This window comes from Phyllobates terribilis, unplaced genomic scaffold, assembly GCF_046119375.1.
Source record: "Phyllobates terribilis strain yellow unplaced genomic scaffold, ASM4611937v1 Scaffold_115__1_contigs__length_5345438, whole genome shotgun sequence".
Lineage (NCBI taxonomy): Eukaryota > Metazoa > Chordata > Amphibia > Anura > Dendrobatidae > Phyllobates > Phyllobates terribilis.
The window spans coordinates 1289090-1312054 of NW_027362875.1; the positions used below are offsets into that span (position 1 = coordinate 1289090).

The 22965-nt window shown below is 45.2% G+C and overlaps 1 protein-coding gene across 1 annotated transcript in view; it reads left to right on the plus strand.

Moving 5' to 3' along the window:
- Positions 1-22965, plus strand: part of LOC141201398 (uncharacterized) — a 147155-nt gene that overhangs the window by 66397 nt on the left and 57793 nt on the right. The gene's annotated exons all lie outside the window — the stretch shown is intronic.

Consider the following 22965-nt stretch of genomic DNA (forward strand, 5'->3'; position numbering starts at 1 on the left):
CGAAGGGTAATGATGCTGTTGGCTTCCTAGATCCCTGATATCTTATTGGATGAATCTACCTTCTCTCCCTTCTGTGCTGCTGAATGTGCTCATATGGTCCCTACAAGACCAGGTCCAGTCTTTCTGGCCAAACTTCACTTTTATGATCTACAACATTAAATGTGCAGTGAGGGGCAAGTGTGAATTTCTGTACAATAACAGCAGAGTTTCCCTTTATCCTGACTTTTCAATTTCTTTTTAAACCAACTAACTTCAAACAGGATCTTGATAAACTACATAAAAATCATTACACCTGTGCCATGATATATCTCTAAGCTGTGCCTAGGTGATGGCAAAAATATACATTTATTCACACCTGCAGGAGATGTGTTGGCATGACTCGAGCCCTGGTTTCATGGATTCACACCGCGTCATAAATTCCATTATGTTTTCAGTCCTAAGGAATTCAGATTACTGCAAAATCTCTCCTGAAATGGGGGCACTAATACTTTCTCTACTCTTCTGGTCAGGACTCATAGTAGCTCCAATGGTCCACCATAAATGAGTGTGACTCCGGTTTAGTGTTGGAGCTCTCCCTTGTATATACGTTGTTGTTGGGGATGTAACATATCTTTTATTCTGTCTTTTTTTACAGGTTCATTTTGTTTGATTTTGGTGTGATCGGCCTGACTCACTTATTTGACTCTGTAACTCCCTGGTAGTCTTTAAAAGAAGGTCTCCATTACCTCTTCCCAATGCCCGAGATCTAAATTTAAGACCCCTCATCTTTGCACTATTATAAAAAGTTCTGTTTCAATGTCTAATATTTCTTCTTGAAACTCACCTGACAGAAAATATTGTCCCTTATGATAGTTTAGATTGCTAAGAGCCACCGAGCCCCATACTCTAATTACCCCAGAGAGGTTTCACCACTAGTTACTCATTTATTACTGATGAAGACTGTTGAGTTTGATCATTTTAGTAGATGTGTTCTTGTCTATAGTCAGTTTTTGACTACAGTAGTTAGTGCCCAAAATACTCCGATTTAACCCCTTCCTGCAGCCTGTTTTGTGTTCCTATCAGGGCCCATTTTCAAATCTGACGTGTGTCACTTTATGTGGTGATAATTTTGGAATTCTTCACAAAGGATAAAAGGAAACAAATGGACCTTACAAATTATTTTCCAACTTCTCTTGAATCCAACAATACTCTATATACGGTTATACACTACTGTCTGGGCACAAGGGGAGGAGCGCCATTTATGAATGAAGATCTTGCTGGAATATATTTCCGACACAATGTATTGGGGGCACTGTTCATGGTCACCTGGCAGCTCAAAAGATGGCTACCACGAATAGGCTTGGCGATATGTACTCCATTTTCCTGATCCCAGGGATTGCCTTGCTCATCATCCTTTAACCCAAAGAAGAATAGTCAGGTAGCCGGGTCATAACCAGGAGGGCAGAGAAAATACTAAATCAGACAGGAGTAGTCAGTAAATGGTCACAAGAAGAAACAAATACACAAGCCGGGAGCTGAGCACAGAGGACTGAACCAGAGGAGGACAAGGCTGTATCTGGCAGCTTGCGGCAATATGCTTCCAGCTTTAGTAGTGTGCGATGCTTTCCGATTGGATGAAGCAGGGAGTAGATTACTTCAGCTGGACAGAATACACAACCATACTGCCAGACTGGATGGTACTACAGGTCCCAGGCTGCCTAATCTTAGTGTTTGGACAGAGCCTGCGCCGCCCAGAGCTTCTGGTTCTAACGTCTCATCCATCACCAGCATTACCTGCAGAATGATTAAGGCGGCGCCTGGTGACAGAAGCAGACGTGGGGGAGCAGATCCCAGGGGAGATTGGACACACTATTTACAGAAGCCTTAAAGAAGTTGTCCAGTACTTTTTACAATTGACCAATGTACCCCAATGTATTTACCCTGTGCCCATAAGAATTTTTGTAATCACCTTCTGCTGTCCTTCTAGCCTGTGAGTGACGCTATCGGGGGTCACGTGATGCCTGAGAGCGGCCAGAGATAATGCCGCTCACAGGCAAGAAGGACTGGAGAAGGTAATTACAAAAAGACTTATGGGTACAGGGTAAATACATTGGGGGACATTGGGGCAATTGTAAAAAGTACTGGACAACGTCTTTAATATAACAAAGTGACTCCATTTTGGAAATTATAACCCGCAGTGAATTAATCTATAGACGTATCGATTCCACAGGCACTTTCCGGAAATTAGCACGAAGTGGATGTTGGAGAGTGAAAATTGCAAATGTGTCATTTTATTACCCAACACATAGTGCCCAGATTGTGCTCCAGGAGACACACACCGTAAATTAAGTGGGTTCTTCTTATTATAGTAATGCCAAATACATGGATGCTAAATGTGGTTTGGGCACATTTCAAGGCTCAGAAGTGAGGGGGAGATTTGACTTTGGGAGAGCAGATATTGCTGGATTGTTTTATGGATGAGAAGTTTTTATTGGTATCATTTTTGCCTACATAACATTGTTTGATGGCTTCTTATTCCATATTTTGGAGGCAGAATGAACAAGCAGTTGAACACCACGCTCTACTGGTTCATTCTATGAGGTTTTCACGTTTCACTGTCATTCTGTCAATAACTTGTCATTTCTACAGGCGTTTTAAGTAGAAATGTTCAAAAATATAAATTTCAGGGATATTTTATTCAAAATTAATAATTGTTTATTCATTGGCAGATGACTGTACCAGGAGATCAGATGGACAGCTGACATCTTCAATTTTTAAATCAGATGATCTTGGGATCCCACAGGATACAATTGAAGTGAATGCCATTACTCCAGATATACCATCATCCCTTCACAGCAAAGATCTGTCATCTGATCCTATGAAACAGGTCCAGTCTTCTGATTCATTACCGACTACTAAGGAAAATCATAGTCACAAAATAAGCATTACAAAACGAACTGCTCATAAAGGAAAGAAGCCATTTTCATGTTCAGAAAATGGAAATAGTTTTACCCTTGAAAAGTATTTTCTTAAACATCAAAAAATACACACAGCGGACAATAGATTTTTTTGTTCCAAATATGGGAAATATTTTAACCAGAAATCAGATTTTGTCAAGCACCAGAGACTTCACATAGGGGAGAAGCCTTTTACCTGTTCAGAATGTGGAAAATGTTTTAACCAGAAATCAGCTTTGGTCAAGCACCAGAGAACTCACACAGGGGAGAAGCCTTTTACCTGTTCAGAATGTGGAAAATGTTTCAACCAGAAATCAGATTTGATTAAGCACCAGAGAATTCACACAGGGGAGAAGCCTTTTTCATGTTCAGAATGTGGGAAATGTTTTAACCAGAAATCAGATTTGATTAAGCACCAGAGAATTCACACAGGGGAGAAGCCTTTTTCATGTTCAGAATGTGGGAAATGTTTTAACCAGAAATCAGATTTGATTAAGCACCAGAGAACCCACACAGGGGAGAAGCCTTTTTCATGTTCAGAATGTGGGAAATGTTTTAACCAGAAATCAGATTTGATTAAGCACCAGAGAACCCACACAGGGGAGAAGCCTTTTTCATGTTCAGAATGTGGGAAATGTTTTAACGATAAATCATATTTGGTTAAACACCAGAGAATTCACATAGGGGATAAGCCTTTTTCCTGTTCAGAATGTGGAAAATGTTTCAACCATAAATCAGCTTTGATTAAGCACCAGAGAATTCACACAGGGGAGAAGCCTTTTTCATGTTCAGAATGTGGGAAATGTTTTAACCAGAAATCAGATTTGATTAGGCACCAGAGAACCCACACAGTGGAGAAGACTTTTTCTTAGTCTTTTTTTTTTTTAATCCAATACATTTGAGATTTTTTTGATTAGTTTTTTTTTTTTGACAAAACCAAGAAACCAGTACATGCAATAATAAAGCAACATACCATAAGGATCACATACATTCATCTCTCCTATATATCCTTTCAGCTTGCCCATTACTGCCTGATAACTTGCAGTTCCTAGATCTTCCAATTAACATTCCACATTCTTGAAATCTCTTACAGTTGTGCTCAAAAGTTTACATACCCCGGCAGAATTTTTCCTTTCTTGGCCTTGTTTCAGAGAATATGAATGATAACAAAAAAACTTTTTCTCAACTCATGGTTATTGGTTGGATGAAGCCATTTGTTGTCAAACTACTGTGTTTTCTCTTTTTAAATCTTAATGACAACCAAAAACATCCAAATGACCCTGATCAAAAGTTCACATACCCCAGTTCTTAATAGCGTGTATTGCCCCCTTTTAACATCAATGACAGCTTGAAGTATTTTGTGGTAGTTGTAGATGAGGTTCTTTAATTTCTCAGATGGTAAAGCTGCCCATTCTTCTTGGCAAAAAGCCTCCAGTTCCTGTAAATTCCTGGGCTGTCTAGCATGAACTGCGCGCCTGAGATCTCCCCAGAGTGGCTCAATGATATTGAGGTCAGGAGACTGAGATGATCACTCCAGAACCTTCACTTTGCTCTGCTGTAGCCAATGACAGGTCGACTTGGCCTTGTGTTTTGAATCATTGTTATGTTGGAACGTCCAAGTACGTCCCATGCGCAGCTTGCGAGCTGATGAGTGCAAATTTGCCTCCAGTATTTGCTGATAACGTGCGGCATTCATCTTTCCTTCAACTTTTACCAAGTTTCCTGTGCCATTGTAGCTCATACATCCCCAAAACATCAGCGATCCACCTCCGTGCTTTACTGTAGGAATGGTGTTCCTTTTTATCATAGGCCTTGTTGACCTCTTTCCAAATGTAACGTTTATGATTGTGGCCAAAAAGTTCAATTTTGGTCTCATCACTCCAAATTACCCTGTTCCAGAAGTTTTGAGGCTTGTCTCTATGCTGTTTGGCGTATTCTAGGTGAGATACTTTGTGGCATTTGCACAGTAATGGCTTTCTTCTGGCGACTCGACCATGCAGCCCATATTTCTTCAAGTGCCTCCTTATTGTGCATCTTGAAACTGCCACATCAATAGTTTTCAGAAAGTTCTGAATTTCAGCTGATGCTATTTGTGGGTTTTTCTTTGCATCCCAGACAATTTTCCTAGCAGTTGTGGCCAACAGTTTTGTTGGTCTAACTGACCGTGGTTTGGTTTTTACAGAGCTCCTGATTTTCCATTTGTTAATCATAGTTTGAATGCTGCTGACTGGCATTATCAATTCCTTGGATATTTTTTGTATCCCTTTCCTGTGTTATACAGTTCAACTACCTTTTCCCGTAGATCCATTGACAATTCTTTTGCTTTCCCCATGACTCACAATCCAGAAACGTCAGTGGCTGGATGAAAGATGTAAGAGTCTGTCTGGATCCCAGAGACTCACTCAGCTTTTACGCACACACACTGATTACAAGCAAACAGGTCACAGGTGAGATGTTACCTTTAGTAGCCATTCAAACCCATTTGGGTCAAATTCTGTGCATGTTATCAGGCCAAAATCACCAGGGTATGTGAACTTTTGCTCAGGGTCATTTGGATGTTTTTGGTTGTCATTAAGATATAAAAAGAGAAAACTTAGTAGTTTGACAATAAATAGCTTCACCCAACCAATAACCATGAGTGGAGAAAACAAAAAAACTTTATCATTCATATTCTCTGAAACAAGGCCAAAAAATAAAAAATTCTGCCGGGGTATGTAAACTTTTGAGCACAACTGCATGTATGTGTATAATATATTCAGGAGCTTTGCTATGCTGCTATGCTTTATAACGGTTAGTGCTGCACTGACACCAGTTAGGTAGATCGTGCACTGTGCACATGACCTAAATAACTTGTTAGCTCTGGTCACCCGGATGTTGTCATGATGACATCGAGTCACCATGGCAATGAGTGGCCCCTGAGGTGTGGGCTAACTAATTTCTGATGACATATGGGACATCACCGCTTTCAGGATATATTATTTAATAAATTATGGGGTTCAGTTTCACCTATTAACCCTTGTGTACCTGACAAATTTGTAGCAAATACAAAAATTGCATTTTTACCACTAAAATGTCATATTTCCATGACTCAATGTTATAAAATTCTGTAAGGCGCCTATGGGTTCAAATTACTTACTACACCCCTAGATTAATTCCTTAGGCAGTGAAGTTTCCAATATGGGGTCACCGGGGGGGGGGGTGTTCTGCCACCTCAGGGGTCAGCTAATGGAGTCCACAATCTATTCTAATGAAATCTGCGTTTTGCAAGCCAAAACCCAAAGCAGAAACACCGAACATGACGTCATGGAAGGCATATTACCTAAGTGGCCCAGGGTGCAGAGTGTGGCGCATACTCGGTACCCTGGACCCCTTAGAGCAGAAGTATAAGGCATATTACCTATCTCGTCTGCTTGTCTACAAGCTTTGACCTGGCCCTCATGTTGAACACTTCCCCTAACCAGCATCTTCTGGGCACTTCTCTCCACAGCCGGTCATTAAGCCCCTCTTATATATAACACTGTCTGCCATTGATCTGGTGTTGTGTCCATTGTTTCCCCTCCCCCTTCCCTCTCTTTGGAATACTCCGTACCTTAAGCCCCCGTCTCACATAGCGAGATCGCTAGCGAGATCGCTGCTGTGTCACGGTTTTGGTGACGCAACAGCGACCTCACCAGCGATGTCGCTATGTGTGACACTTTGCAACGATCAGGCCCCTGCTATGAGGTCGCTGATCGCTGCAAAGTGTCCTGGACCATTTTTTGGTTGTTGCTCTCCCGCTGGTCAGCACACATCGCTGTGTGTGACCAGCGGGAGCAGCGATCAGGCTGGTAACTATGGTAAACATCGGGTTACTAGGGGCACACGCGCACCTAGTAACCCGCTGTTTATCATGGTTACGAGCCTGCTAAGTGAGCGGTAACCTCCCGCTCACTGTAGCAGAGTGGTAACCATGATAAACAGCGGGTTACTAGGAGCGCGTGTGCCCCTAGTAACCCGATGTTTACCATAGTTACCAGCCTGATCCTGCTTCAGCTGGCTCGTAACCAGGAGCAGGACATCGTGGAAAGATTCTTTCGACGATGTCACTGCTCCCCTGATCGTTGGTGAGCCTGCCTGTTTGACAGCTCACCAGCGACCACATAGCGACGCAGCAACGATCCCTGACAGGTCGTATCGTTGTCGGGGTCGTTGCAGCGTCGCTAAGTGTGACGGAGCCTTTACATTACACTTCCTTCATTAGTCATTGACTCTATTTAAATTTTTACAAGAGGGATTCATTCCCTGATCCCATCAGTTGGCTCGCCGCCTGTGTAGGGTCACTTTATATCTACAATCATCTTATGCTATACAGTTAAGCTCATCTATATGTTATTATTTTTAGGCTAACCCAGGATCATTGACATGCTACACTAAGCACTAGGCATATTGCTTTATACGCTTGGCCTCATTCTACTTGTACATACTTGCTCCTTTGTGGTTCAGGTTCACACACGTGTGTGTGTGTGTGTGTGTGTGTATATGCATGCTGCCGGCTGCATATCCTCTGTATACCCCTGTCCAGTGTGTGTGTGTGTGTGTGTGTGTGTGTGTGTATATATGCATGCTGCCGGCTGCATATCCTCTGTATACCCCTGTCCAGTGTGTGTGTGTGTGTATATATGCATGCTGCCGGCTGCATATCCTCTGTATACCCCTGTCCAGTGTGTGTGTGTATATATATGCATGCTGCCGGCTGCATATCCTCTGTATACCCCTGTCCAGTGTGTGTGTGTGTGTGTATATGCATGCTGCCCGCTGCATATACTCTGTATACCCCTGTCCAGTGTGTGTGTGTATATGCATGCTGCCGGCTGCCTATACTCTGTATACCCCTGTCCAGTGTGTGTGTGTATATGCATGCTGCCGGCTGCATATCCTCTGTATACCCATGTCCAGTGTGTGTGTGTGTGTATATGCATGCTGCCGGCTGCATATTCTCTATACCCCTGTTCAGTGTGTGTATGTGTATATGCATGCTGCCGGCTGCATATACTCTGTATACCCCTGTCCAGTGTGTGTATGTGTATATGCATGCTGCTGGCTGCGTATACTCTGTATACCCCTGTCCAGTGTGTGTATGTGTATATGCATGCTGCCGGCTGCATATATTCTGTATACCCCTGTCCAGTGTGTGTGTGTATATGCATGCTGCCGGCTGCATATCCTCTGTATACCCATGTCCAGTGTGTGTGTGTTTGTGTGTGTATATGCATGCTGCCGGCTGCATATACTCTATATACCCCTATCCAGTGTGTGTATGTGTATATGCATGCTGCCGGCTGCATATACTCTGTATACCCCTGTCCAGTGTGTGTATGTGTATATGCATGCTGCTGGCTGCGTATACTCTGTATACCCCTGTCCAGTGTGTGTGTGTGTGTGTGTATATGCATGCTGCCGGCTGCATATATTCTGTATACCCCTGTCCAGTGTGTGTATGTGTATATGCATGCTGCCGGCTGCATATATTCTGTATACCCCTGTCCAGTGTGTGTATGTGTGTATATGCATGCTGCCGGCTGCATATACTCTGTATACCCCTGTCCAGTGTGTGTGTGTGTGTATATGCATGCTGCCGGCTGCATATCCTCTGTATACCCCTGTCCAGTGTGTGTGTGTGTGTGTATGCATGCTACCGGCTGCATATCCTCTGTATACCCATGTCCAGTGTGTGTGTGTGTGTGGGTGGGCAGGTGTGTGGGTGGGCAGGTGTGTGTGTGTGTGTGGGCAGGTGTGTGTGTGTGGGTGTGTGTGTCTGTGTGGGCAGGTGTGTGTATATATGTGTGTGTGTGTGTGTGGGCAGGTTAGAAAGTCTTGCCCTGTTGAACACTACACCTGACTTGAGGCCACCACCTCTTGGTTGTCCAATGTTCTTGCTTTTCTAGGGCTCTTCTCAGATATTCATTATACCAGCTCCCCAGAATACCAAAGCTAGGGTGGGTGACCGCGAGCCCTGGTGGTGGTCATAACTGCGGCCACCCAGGGGCAATACTCCATAACAACAATCCCCTGAGGTGGTGTAGGATGTAAGGACCTATTCACACTACATTCAGCGCTGCATTCAGGTCTTTACACAAGGCTTACAACTGAATCCCTGAAATTCAGGATTGTGCTGTCTGAAATGAGACATCTGAAAGCAGAGAAAATGGAGCCTAAAGATTCAGACTTTAGCCTCGGTTTGCCTTTGTTCAAATCAATGGCTATGTCAAGGCACATCTGAATGCCATTTTTCAGGGATTTAGATAGAAGCCTGGAAAGAGGAGATGAATGCATTGCAAAATTCAGTGTGAATAGGCCCTTATATCTGGAGTCTTGATATTGATGCCACAAGCATTTTACTTGTTTTTAACTTAAAAAAAAAAATACACACACACAAATTATACACACACTATACATACACACACATTATACACACACACACACACACTATACATACACACACACAGATGTGTGCGTGAGTGTGGGCAGGTGTGTGTGTGTGTGTGTGTGTGATGTCTGTTTGTGTGTGTGTGTGTGTGGGCAGATGTCAGTGTGATGTCTGTTTGTATGTATTTTTGTGTTTCAAATGTGTTTATGCGTGTCTGTATATGTTTGTGTGTGTGCATGACTGCATGCGGCCTCCTGCTGAGTATAGTTGGCGCCGTGCGGCCTCCTGATGTCTCGGGGGGGGCGCCGTGCGGCCCCCCGCTGTGTATAGATGGCTCCGTGCGGCCCCCCGCTGTGTATAGATGGCTACGTGCGCCCCCCGCTGTGTATAGATGGCTACGTGCGGCCCCCTGCTGAGTATAGATGTCGCCGTGCGGCCTCCTGCTGTGTATAGATGGCTACGTGCGGCCTCCCGCTGAGTATAGATGGCTACGTGCGGTCTCCCGCTGAGTATAGATGGCGCTGTGCGGCCTCCTGCTGTCTCTGGGGGGAGCGCCGTGTGGCATCTATACTCAGCAGGAGGCCGCACGTAGCCATCTATACGGCGCCATCTATACACAGCGGGAGGCCGCACGGCGCCATCTATACACAGCGGGAGGCCGCACGGCGCCATCTATACACAGCGGGAGGCCGCACGGCGCCATCTATACACAGCGGGAGGCCGCACGGCGCCATCTATACACAGCGGGAGGCCGCACGGCGCCATCTATACACAGCGGGACGCCGCACGGCGCCATCTATACACAGCGGGAGGCCGCACGGCGCCATCTATACACAGCGGGAGTCTCAGTGCTTTGCAAGAGCAGTCAATAAATTCTGCTTGACTAATTCTGAGCACCATAAAGTCTGGTTCGCTTCTAACCTGCTGTCTTGTTGAATTCTAACTCATTTATTGTCATTCGAGACGATGCCTTTGCTGGTCTCTTTCACCTTGAATACCTGTAAGTACTCCACTTAATGTCATATTTTTGATTCTGTTCTTCTTCATCTTTTGGCATGTGCAATTGTATGAGCAAGTATTCATATGAATTATTGACCTACTTAAACCTTTGAGGACCTTAAATTTTATTCAATCAAATTTTTTTCCAGTTTAAAACTATGGGACATATATGTGCCTTGGTCCTCAAAGGGTTTTTAAAGGGGCTGCAAACATAAATACGAAAAAAATAATTCAATTATTGCTTTTTGTGTTCATTTAATTTTTATTTGAAGTTCATTTTTTTATATACCTTGAAATTAAGCCCTACCCCATGGAGTGAAGCCCTACCTACATGACATCTGAGAGCTACATGGATCCCGCTTGTGAGGTGCCTGTCCGTCACTACTATTCAGTTTTAGGGTCCACTCACTAAGCCATATATTCTCTCATGCAAGAGAATAGGGCCAATTATGCTAATGACACTCGGCTCAAACTCTGTGAGAGCTTCAACTGAGTGTGATCTGATTCTCTCGCAGCACAGATATGGAGAAGATGGAGAGCTTAATTTCTCCATCTTCTCCATAGTCTCTGTGAGTGTTCATCGGACTGCACTTGGATGACATCCGAGTGCAGTCCAATGTTTTACGTGCACCCATAGACTTGTATGGGTGCACATGGTCCGAATATCGAATGAGATTATTTTCTCATGCCAATAATCGCACTGTCCCATAGTATAACATAGGGCCGAGTCCTATCCGATAAAACATCACATAGCATTCGGCCGTGTTATACGACAGTGTGAGCGAGCCCTTAGAGTCAAGGAGTATTTACATGCAGATGATGATATTACTCTCCAAGTGTATATTTTTTTAGGCGAGTTCATAGTAAATGCTTTGCCTTTTTGACATGTGATCAACTAAAGAACAAGAAAGATTTAGGACCTCCCCTATAGAGAAACGGAAAATAGTTTGGAGGACTTGCATGTCCTTTTTTATTTATTATGAGAAAATCATAAAAGATCCCGTTTTTTAACCATGCTGTGACTTTCTGCTGAGGGAGAGGGAGAGAGCTGCCCTATTCAGAGTCTGTAATAAGACCTGCTGACAAAAGTGTTGAAGATACAGTCTAATGTGAATTAACAATGAAAAAAAGTTAATTTAACAAATGGCTTGTATTTTTTTTAATACAAACTTTTTTGTCTTTACAGCTCCTTTAAAGGGAATCTGTCATCAGGTTTTTGCCACCTAATCTGAGAGCAGCATAATGTAGGGTTAGAGGCACTGATTCCAGTAATGTGTCACTTACTGGGCTGCTTAGTGTTGTTTTGATAAAATCATTGATTTGTCAGAAGGTAATTATCACTAGATGACTAGTAAGTTCTGTAGGACCCCACCCCCATCACTGATCAGTAGATTTCTGTGTACACTGAGCATGGGCAGAAAGCTGCCAATCAGTGGTGTGGGTGGGGCTATACAGAGCACAGCATTCAGAGAGCTGCTAGATCTGCAGCAGATAAAACGGTGATTTTCTCAAAATGACAACAAGCAGCTGAAAAAGTGACACATCGCTGGAATCAGGGTATCTGCCCCAATATTGTGCTGCTCTCAGATAAGCAAGCAAAATTAATATTGTGCCAAATTAATTTCCCGTGAACTATCACATGATCTATCACAGGGGATCATGTGACATGTCACGTGATAAATCAGGTGTGTGTGGGGGGGGGGGGGCCCGCGCCTTCTAAACTGCCCGGGGCCCTTGCTACTCTTAATCCACCCCTGGGTAAGTATAATGTTTATTTTTATTTTTTACCATTTTTATTCTTTTTTTTTAACTATTACTTGGTCACACTATATAAATCCATGCCCGTTGCATGGAATTATATAGTGTGACCAAGTTGTGAAGCACTTTTCCAAGTGATGCTAAAATTGCTTGTTAAAGCGCTTGATAACCCGCATGCGGAAATGCATGCAAAAACGCTTGACAAACGCTTCTATATGGCCGGAAAAACGCATGTAAAATCCGCATGCGTTTTTCCTGCTAGGGAGATGCGGAAAAAATCTACAGCATTTCTGCATCGTTGGCACTTAGCCTTAGGAGGTATTTTTGTCCACTTTGATCTTAATGAACAACATGGAGCATGTAGTGGCTACTGTGATCCATTTACTAACAAGGGTTTCATCTTCAAGTTCTAAAGTGGGAAAAAGCTGGATTCTCAGACTCCCAGGAATTATTTTTTGATCTAGATAATTCTCAAGTGAAGTTTTGGTCCACCAAAGTTTGTTTTTCTTGAATAATAGATTTTTGTATTGACCTATGGTTTCTTTATTTGAGGTGGAGGTGTCACTAAAACCACATGTACTACCTTTTTTAAAAATGTCTATAGCCTTAGATTGCCAGACCTGTTCTCTGCCTTTAAGATCCATTTTGGATTTAATCAAACAATTTTTTACTTGGACACTCTGTAACGACAGAAATAATTCAGATATCAAAAAACGTCCAATATCACTAAGAATTTAAATTCAGTGGTCACCCTACATGTGGAACAGCATAAAAAAAAAACTTCCTGAACTGTTGGTTTTTGTTTATTCCTCCCAAAAATTGGAATAAAAAGCCATTAAACAATGTCACATGCCAGAAAATGGCACCAATAAAAACTTCAAATTGTCCGGCAAAAAGCAAACCTTTACATGACTTTGTCGGTCGAAATATGGAAAAATTATAGCTATCAAAATATGGCGATGCAAAAACTAGTCTTTGCAAAAATAAGTGTATTTTAGTGTGACAGCAGCCAAACATAAAAACCCGATATAAATCTGGTATCACTAATCGCACCGACCCAAAGAATAAAGTAGTCTAATCACTTACCGTATTTTTCGGACCATAAGACGCACTTTTTTCCTCCCAAATTTTGGAGGAAAATGGGGGGTGCGTCTTATGGTCCGAATGTTGGGGGTGGGTGGTGTTTATATATGTGGGGTGTGGGGGGAGCGGTAGCGGTGGAGGAGCGGGGCACAGGAGGCAGCAGCCGCCCGCTGCAGCCTGCACTGTCCCTGCTGCTAAAGAAAATGAATATTCACTGCTCCCCACGCCCCATGGGACGTGGGGAGCACTGAATATTCATGCTCCTTAATAGCGGTACACAGTGTAGCCACGCTGCGGCTCCTGCTGCTGCCGGAATCACCTGTGCACTCTGTTAAAGGGCATGAATATTCAACCTCTCTCCACGCCCATGGGCGTGGGGAGGGTTTGAATATTCATGCCCTTTAATGAGCGAGCACAGGAGATAGCCAGCAGCAGCCGCAGCGCAGCTCCGCTGTGTGCCGCTATGAAGGAGAGTGAAGTCACTGCTCCCCGTGCACACAGTCCCGGCGTGGGGAACAGTGTCTTCCGGCAGCTGAGCTTTCTATGTGAGCCGCGCATCGCAGTGACGTCATGCGCGGCTCACATGGAAAGATCAGTGCAGGCAGACAGGACGCAGCGCTGGAGGAGAGAAGAGAGGTGAGTAGGAGTGTTTATTTTTTTTTAATGTGCAGCATGATGGGGATTAGGGGTGCCATGTATACCAGGACAGGGATGAGGGGTGCCATGCATACCAGGACAGGGATGAGGGGTGCCATGCATACCAGGACAGGGATAAGCGGTGCCATGCATACCAGGACAGGGATGAGGGGTGTCGTGCATATCAGGATAGGGATGAGGGGTGCCATGCATACCAGGATAGGGATTAGGGGTGCCATGCATACCAGTATAGGGATGAGGAGTGCCATGCATACCAGGATAGGGATGAGGGGTGCCATGCATACCAGGATGGAGGGATGTCAGGCATATCAGGATGGGGATGGGGACCACGTATAAAAGGAAGGGGGGGGCACATATATCAGAATATGGGATATTGTCAGAATTGGGGGACATTACCCCTATACCAGTGTCAGCAGAAGACCCCCTCCCCCTTAAAAGTGCATCATGACCACATTTTTTGCTTACATTTTTTTTTTCCTCCTCTAAAACCTAGGTGCGTCATATGGTCCAGTGCATCTTATAGTCCGAAAAATATGGTATACCACATGAGGAACGGTATAAAAAATAAATAAAATCAATTATTTACCTGCTGCTGATTTGTTCATTCTGCCTCCCAAAGATCGCAGGATGGCTCAGCTCACATTTATCCTGTATTCTGCGCTGAGGGCTTACACCGGGGTTTCTGTGTAAATCTCTGAAATACATGATTCAGATGGAACCCCCTGCGGAAGACTCCCTGTAATGAGTCAGATGGAGGCAACGTGGACGCAGTCTTGCCTGTGATCCCACGGTGTCTGTCTTTTAATTAGATGTGCATAAAAGTGCCATTAGCCACAGTTTTGTGAACCTCTGAAAAAAAGGACAGCGCTAAACAGAGGCCAGATAGAGTCCAGAGAAACTCTGCTGCCTCTTTATAGTGAAAAGATCCCTTGGGGTAGGGTTAGGGTTGTGTTAGAGTTAGGGTTGGGGTTAGGATTAGGGTTACAGTTAGGACTAGAGTTGTGTTAAGGTTAGGGTTATGTTAGGGTTGGGATTTTTTCAAAAGTAAAGAAAAAAATGATGAGGATATGGCTATGTCACGGGTGTGTCGCCACGAAGATCGTCACGATTACACAGCCTGACTTCTCGCAGCTGAGTTTTTGGTGCTTTGTGTTTTTCGGCAGTGAGGGAGTTAATTCTCTCTCTCTCTGTGCTAGAGGAGGTCCAGCCTCGCCCAGCTGCAATCAATGCTGCTGTAGTGAGACTCCTTCAAATGCCTGCCGGTCTGTTAGGGAAGTGTCGGTGAAAGCATTTCATGCAGACTAACAGAGCGGATTGTGGTATTTGGAGTTTCAGAGATAAGTGTATTCGGAGAGTTTTTTCCCTTCCTCGCTTTATCCTTTATCTCCTTTCCCGTTGGTGTTCCCTCTGTTGTAGTTGTGTAGTTTTTGTATGCAAGGTGGTTTTGGTTTTTCCCTTGTACTGTCTCGTTCGTCAAAGTACTGAGTGTGGGCATATTATTACTCGTCCCCTTTTGTTGTGATCGGGGTCCTTCTCAGGACTAGATTACTTAGGTGCAGAGATCCTCAGGAGGTAGGGGTTACGCTGGCGGCCTGGACCTCTGTACCTTTAACAGTACCTCCAGGTAGAGGGATTAGTCAGGGCCCCAGCTTAGGGTCAGCTTAGGCCCCCTACCTCCAGTACACAGAGACAGCGTGACATTTTCACCGACCACTTAGATTTTCTCCAGCTACCATGGATCCAGTAGCCGGTCTAGCTCGGCAGTTGCAGAGTTTGTCCATGGAGCTGGCGGACGTTAGGTCCAAGGTTTTGTATCCTCAGGAGCAAGCCGGACCAGAACCTAAAGTAGCTCTCCCTGACAGGTTCACTGGGGGGCGGGACAAGTTTTTTGTTTTCCGGGAGGCATGCAAGTTGTACTTTCGGCTGCGGCCTCTGTCATCGGGGAGTGAAGAACAAAGGGTGGGAATTGTCATCTCGCTCCTACAAGGGGACCCACAATCTTGGGCGTTCTCTCTTCCCTCGGGTTCCTCGGCTCTCCAGTCAGTGGATAGGTTTTTCGCTGCTCTGGGACTCGTATATGATGACCCGGATCGGATCTCCCTTGCTGAGTCTAAGTTACGTAGGATCCAGCAGGGAGATCGTCCGGCGGAGGAATTCTGTTCGGAGTTCCGTAGGTGGGCCACGGACACCCAGTTGAATGACCCGGCTCTTAGGAGCCAGTTTTGTCAAGGTTTATCCGACAAATTACAGGATGTGTTGGCACAGTATGACTCTCCCGCGTCACTGGAAGCCGCTATGGCCCTTGCTATTCGCGTTGACAGACAGCTTCGGGAGAGGTGCGGGATAACTCCACCCCCTGTGATGACTCCACCTCCTACAAGGTCCCCTCATATGGTGGTTCCCCTGGTCAGTCCAGAGGAGCCTATGCAATTAGGAGGGACATCATTTCGGGGGAGGGGACCGGTGGTGCGCCATAAGACAGGAAGGTGTTTCTTCTGCGGGAGAAAGGGACATTTTATTGGGGGGTGTCCATCCCGTCCCTTGCAGAGTGAAGAGTCGTCGGAAAACTGTTGATCCCAGGTTGTGTGGTGGACGGCAATCTGGGAGTAGGTATTTCGTCCCTAGGTTCGTCTCAGTTTCTCGTACCGGCGGAGGTGGTGGTGGGTACGAGAACTGAGAGGATATCTGTTCTTCTGGATAGTGGGGCCGGGGCTAATCTGGTGGACGCTCGGTTTGCCCGGGTTCAAGGTATGCGATTGAGTGAGTTGGCTAAACCCATCCCCATATTCTCGATCGATGCCAGGCCTCTCGGTCAGGGAAGTTTTTTGCAAGCTGTGCATAACGTAAAACTTCAAGTGGGGGCGATACATAAAGAACTGTTGTCTTGCTACGTGTTGGAGGGTCTTCCCACTCCTATAGTGTTGGGCCTTCCTTGGTTAACTAAGCATAACCCGGTTATTAATTGGCAATCCAGAGAGATAAGCCAATGGAGTAAATTCTGTAATAAAAACTGCATGAACACGGTCATCGGTGCGGTTACTCCTTGGGTCTTACCTCCATTTCTGGCGGACTTTGAGGATGTATTCTCGGAGAAAGGGTGTCAGGAACTACCTCCTCATCGCGAGTATGACTGTTCTGTAAAACTGCTCCCTGAGGCCAAGTTACCTAAAGCTAGGTTGTATAACCTTTCTGGTCCTGAGAGGCAGGCCATGAAGGATTATATTTCAGAAAGTCTGGCTAAGGGGCATATTAGACCTTCATCTTCACCGATGGCTGTGGGGTTCTTCTTTGTTAAGAAGAAAGATGGAGGCCTACGCCCTTGCCTGGATTTCCGTGAACTTAATCGGATTACGGTCCGAGATCCGTATCCGCTCCCACTTATTCCCGATCTCTTTAATCAGATCGTGGGCGCCAAATGGTTCTCTAAGTTGGATCTTAGGGGGGCGTACAATCTGATTAGGATGAAGGAGGGGGATGAGTGGAAGACGGCGTTTAACACTCCGGAGGGGTATTATGAGAACCTTGTCATGCCATTCGGTCTGACTAATGCCCCGGCGGTGTTCCAACACTTTGTTAATGACATTTTTCGCCGCCTGGTGGGACAGTTTGTTGTCATATATCTGGATGATATCTTAATTTACTCGCCGGATCTGGTGTCTCATCAGGAGCACGTTAGGCAGGTGTTACAGATCTTGCGGGATAATAAACTGTATGCCAAATGGGAAAAGTGTGTGTTCGCCGTACAGGAACTCCAGTTTTTAGGCTTCCTGGTTTCAGCGTCCGGTTTTCGTATGGACCCTGGGAAAGTGCGGGCAGTTCTTGAGTGGGATCGGTCAGAGAATCTTAAGGCACTACAACGTTTCCTGGGGTTTGCTAATTATTACCGGAAGTTCATTCGTAATTTCTCGTCCATGGTTAAGCTTCTCACAGACATGACTAAAAAGGGGACGGATTTTTCTAGGTGGTCTGACAAGGCTTGTCAAGCATTTTCCTCCTTGAAAAAATGTTTTGCCTCGGCACCCATACTCATTCAACCTGATGCGTCACAGCCATTCATTGTAGAGGTAGACGCTTCCGAGGTAGGGGTGGGAGCAGTATTGTCACAAGGTTCATCCCCTGGTAAGTGGCATCCGTGCGCCTTTTTCTCTAAAAAATTGTCGTCCGCTGAGAGGAATTACGATGTCGGCAATAGGGAACTCTTGGCCATTAAGTTAGCTTTTGAGGAGTGGCGCCATTTTTTGGAGGGGGCAGTCCATCCGGTCACCGTCATCACCGATCACAAGAACCTGCTATATCTGGAGTCCGCGAAACGTCTGAATCCCAGACAAGCTAGGTGGTCATTGTTTTTTACCAGGTTTAATTTTGTCGTTACATATCGTCCTGGGTCAAAAAATGTAAAGGCGGATGCCTTATCTCGTAGTTTCCCTGGGGCCGGGAATACGGACGACCCGATTCCTATCCTTCAGGAGGGGGTGGTGGTTTCGGCAGTATGCTCTGAGCTGGAGGAGGAGGTATTGGAGGTTCAGGGGGACGCCCCTGTTGGACCTCCGGGGAGACTGTTTGTTCCAGATCAGTTGCGACAAAAGGTGATCGAGGCACACCATAACTCAGTTTTTGCAGGACACCCGGGGAGTAAAGCAACTGTGGATCTCCTCTCGCGTCGGTTTTGGTGGCCTAACTTACATAAGGAGGTGGTAACTTTTGTCGCGTCCTGTGGGGTTTGTGCGCGCTCTAAGACCTCACATACCCGTCCGTCTGGGGCCCTCTTACCTTTGAAGATCCCGGAGCGTCCTTGGACTCATCTGTCTATGGACTTTATTACGGACCTCCCTCCGTCTTCGGGTAAAACGGTCATACTCGTTGTAGTGGACAGGTTCAGCAAGATGGCACATTTTATCGCTCTTCCTGCTCTCCCTAATGCTAAAACTCTTGCGCAGGTGTTCATTGGGGAGATTGTGAGGCTTCACGGGGTACCCTCCGAGGTGGTGTCTGATCGGGGGTCTCAGTTTGTGTCCAAGTTCTGGAAGGCGTTTTGTGCACGGCGGGGGATGCATTTGTCGTTCTCATCGGCTTTTCATCCTCAGACCAATGGTCAGACGGAACGAATGAACCAGAGCTTGGAGACATATCTCCGGTGTTTTGTGTCAGAGAACCAGGAGGACTGGGCTTCTTTCTTACCTCTGGCAGAGTTTGCTCTTAATAATAGGCGGAGCGAGTCCACTGGTAAGTCCCCGTTTTTTGGGGCATATGGTTTTCACCCCCAGTTTTGTACTTTCAGTAGGGGGGGCTCTTCGGGGGTTCCTGAGGAGGAACGATTTTCCTCATCACTCGCTTCAGTATGGAGAGGGGTGCTGAAGAATCTGAATACTATGGGGAACCGATACAAACGTATGGCTGATAGGAGGAGAGTGTCTGGTCCGGACCTAAGTGTGAACGATCGGGTATGGTTGTCTACCAGGAATATAAAACTTAAGGTTCCCTCCTGGAAACTGGGTCCCAGGTTCATCGGGCCGTACAGGATCAGTTCTATAATTAATCCGGTGGCATTCCGTCTTGACCTCCCCCCTACGTTTAAAATTCACAACGTGTTCCACAGATCGTTGCTTAAGAGGTATGTGGCGCCGGTGGTACCGTCACCTTTACCTCCCCCTCCAGTGGTGGTCAATGGTAACTTGGAGTTCCAGGTATCGAGGGTCATCGATTCAGGCTTTAATCGCCGGTCCCTTCAGTACCTGGTTCATTGGAAAGGGTATGGTCCTGAGGAGAGGATGTGGGTTCCTGCGTCGGATATTAACGCAGACCGATTAGTTCGGGCCTTCCACACGACTCACCCGGATAAACCTGGCCCTGAGGGTCCGGAGCCCCTCGTAGAAGGGGGGGTACTGTCACGGGTGTGTCGCCACGAAGATCGTCACGATTACACAGCCTGACTTCTCGCAGCTGAGTTTTTGGTGCTTTGTGGTTTTCGGCAGTGAGGGAGTTAATTCTCTCTCTCTCTCTCTGTGCTAGATGAGGTCCAGCCTCGCCCAGCTGCAATCAATGCTGCTGTAGTGAGACTCCTTCAAATGCCTGCCGGTCTGTTAGGGAAGTGTCGGTGAAAGCATTTCATGCAGACTAACAGAGCGGATCGTGGTATTTGGAGTTTCAGAGATAAGTGTATTCGGAGAGTTTTTTCCCTTCCTCGCTTTATCATTTATCTCCTTTCCCGTTGGTGTTCCCTCTGTTGTAGTTGTGTAGTTTTTGTATGCAAGGTGGTTTTGGTTTTTCCCTTGTACTGTCTCGTTCGTCAAAGTACTGAGTGTGGGCATCTTATTACTCGTCCCCTTTTGTTGTGATCGGGGTCCTTCTCAGGACTAGATTACTTAGGTGCAGGGATCCTCAGGAGGTAGGGGTTACGCTGGCGGCCTGGACCTCTGTACCTTTAACAGTACCTCCAGGTAGAGGGATTAGTCAGGGCCCCAGCTTAGGGTCAGCTTAGGCCCCCTACCTCCAGTATACAGAGACAGCGTGACAGGCGACTAGTGTTGAGCGCAAGTGACCTACATAACATAGTAACATAGTTTGTAAAGCCGAATAAAGACTTGCGTCCATCAAGTTCGACCTGTTAGTTCTGTAATTGCTAAAGTTGATCCAGAGGAGGGCAAAAGCCCCAAATGATTTATCCAATCTTCACCTGAGGAAAAATTCCCTCCCGACTCTGAAACCAGCAGTCAGAATAAATCCCTGTATCAACCTACTATTTTATTTTATTTTTAAGTATATGCTGAAATCTGCCTGGTATCTAGAAATGCATCCAGTCCCCGCTTGAACTGGTGTAGTGAATCTGACATTACCGTCTCCTCACTCAGTGAATTCCATATTCTCACTGCTCTTACCGTAAAGAACCCCTTCCTATGCTGGTGCTGGAACCTTTTCTCTTCCAGTCTTAGTGAATGCCCTCTTGTTACCGTAATATCCCTCCTTTTGAACAAATCCCGGGCAAGATCTCTATACTGTCCCCTAACATATTTGTACACATTTATTATGTCCCCCCTCAACCTTCTCTTTTCCAGGCTGAATAGTCCTTGTTTTGCCAACCTCTCTGGGTATTGCAGTCCCTCCATTCCCTTTATTAATTTTGTTGCCCTCCTTTGTACCTTTTCAAGCTCATTTATATCCTTTCTATATATTGGGGCCCATAACTGAACACAGTATTCCAAGTGTGGTCTGACCAGAGCTTTGTACAGTGGAAGAACAATGTTCTCATCCTTTGCAGCTATACCTCTTCTGATACATCCCATTACCCTGTTTGCCCTTACAGCAGCTTCCTGACTTTGGGCACTCCAATTTAGTTTGCTATCAATTAAGATGCCCAAGTCCTTCTCCATCTCTGAATGCCCCAATGATTTCCCATTCAGTGAGTACTGGTGACTTCCATTTTTCCTTCCCATATGTATGACCTTACATTTCTCCTCGTTAAACCTCATTTGCCATTTAATGCTCCACCTACCCAGCTTATCCAAATCCCTCTGTAGGTCTGCACTGTCCTCTTTTGTATTAATTGTTTTACATAACTTTGTGTCATCTGCAAATATTGATATTTTACTATTTATCCCGTTGACTATGTCGTTAATAAAGATATTAAATAACATTGGGCCTAGTACAGACCCCTGTGGTACCCCACTAGTGACGCTTACCCAATCTGAGTATATTCCATTTATAACCACCCTCTGCCTTCTATGCTTTAGCCAGTTAGCTACCCACTTGCAGACATTTTCCCCCAGCCCCATCATTCTCAATTTGTATACCAACCTATTATGTGGCACGCTATCGAACGCTTTTGAGAAGTCGAGATACACGACATCCATTGGTTCCCCCTGATCTACTCGAGAGCTAACCTCCTCGTAGAAGTCAATCAGGTTTGTTTGGCAGGAGCGATTCCTCATGAATCCATGTTGGTTCGGGATTAAAAGATTATTAGCATCAAGATGCTCCGTAATTGCCTCTTTAATGAAGCTTTCAAAAATTTTGCCCACAACGGACGTCAGACTCACCGGCCGATAGTTTCCGGCGTCACTTTTCGCTCCCTTTTTGAATATTGGCACTACATTCGCCTGTCGCCAATCAAGTGGTACAGACCCAGTCTCAGAGTCCTTAAATATAAGATATAACGGTCTATCACATTACTTAGTTCCCTTAGTACCCGTGGGTGTATGCCATCAGGTCCTGGTGATTTGTTTATTTTAATGTTACTGAGGCGTTTCTGTACCCCAGCTTGGGTTAGATTTGTCATACTTAGTGGAGGATTAAGCTTGTCACTTCTCATTTCTCCTGTTAGTTCTATTTCCTTTGTGAAAGTTGTCGAAAAAAATTATTTAATAGATTAGCTTTATCCTCACCTTTCTCTATGATTTTGCCTTCCTCACTTTTTATCGCTCCAATATTATCCGATTTAATCCTTTTACTATTTATATACGTAAAGAACAGTTTGGGATTTGATCTACTTTCTCTAGCAATACGTTTCTCTGTTTCCTCCTTCGCTATTTTTATTTGTTTTTTACAGGTTCTCGTTTTTTCCTTGTAACACATTAGTGCCTCCTTACTGTTTTCCTGTTTTAATCTCTTCAATGCCTCTTTTTTGCTATTTAACGCCCCTTTTACGTTCTTGTTCAACCATATTGGTTTCCTCTTATTTCTGGCCCTTTTATTCCCATATGGTATATACCTCTCGCACTGAGTATTCAGAATTCTTTTGAAGGTTTCCCATTTACTATTCGTATTTCCTTGATTAAGAACTTTGTCCCAGTCAATAAGTTGAAGGTTTTCTATCAGCTGATCAAACTTCGCCCTCCTAAAGTTTAATGTTTTTGTTGTTCCCTTATTGATAACCTTACTGAAGGGCATTTTGGTGTTTTCAGAAATACTGCTGATACCACTACGTCACTAGAAAGTCAGCGGGAACTTAAGGAGATAATTGTCAGGAAGAAAGGGTTTAGGTTCATGGAGAACTGGGCTGACTTCTCTGTCGGCTACAGGCTGCACCTCAATGGGGAGAAAGCAGATGTGCTGGGAAAAAAAATGGTCAGATGGATGGAGGAGCTTTCAAACTAGGATCTGGGGGAGGGAGGGTAGCCGTGCAAATAAGGG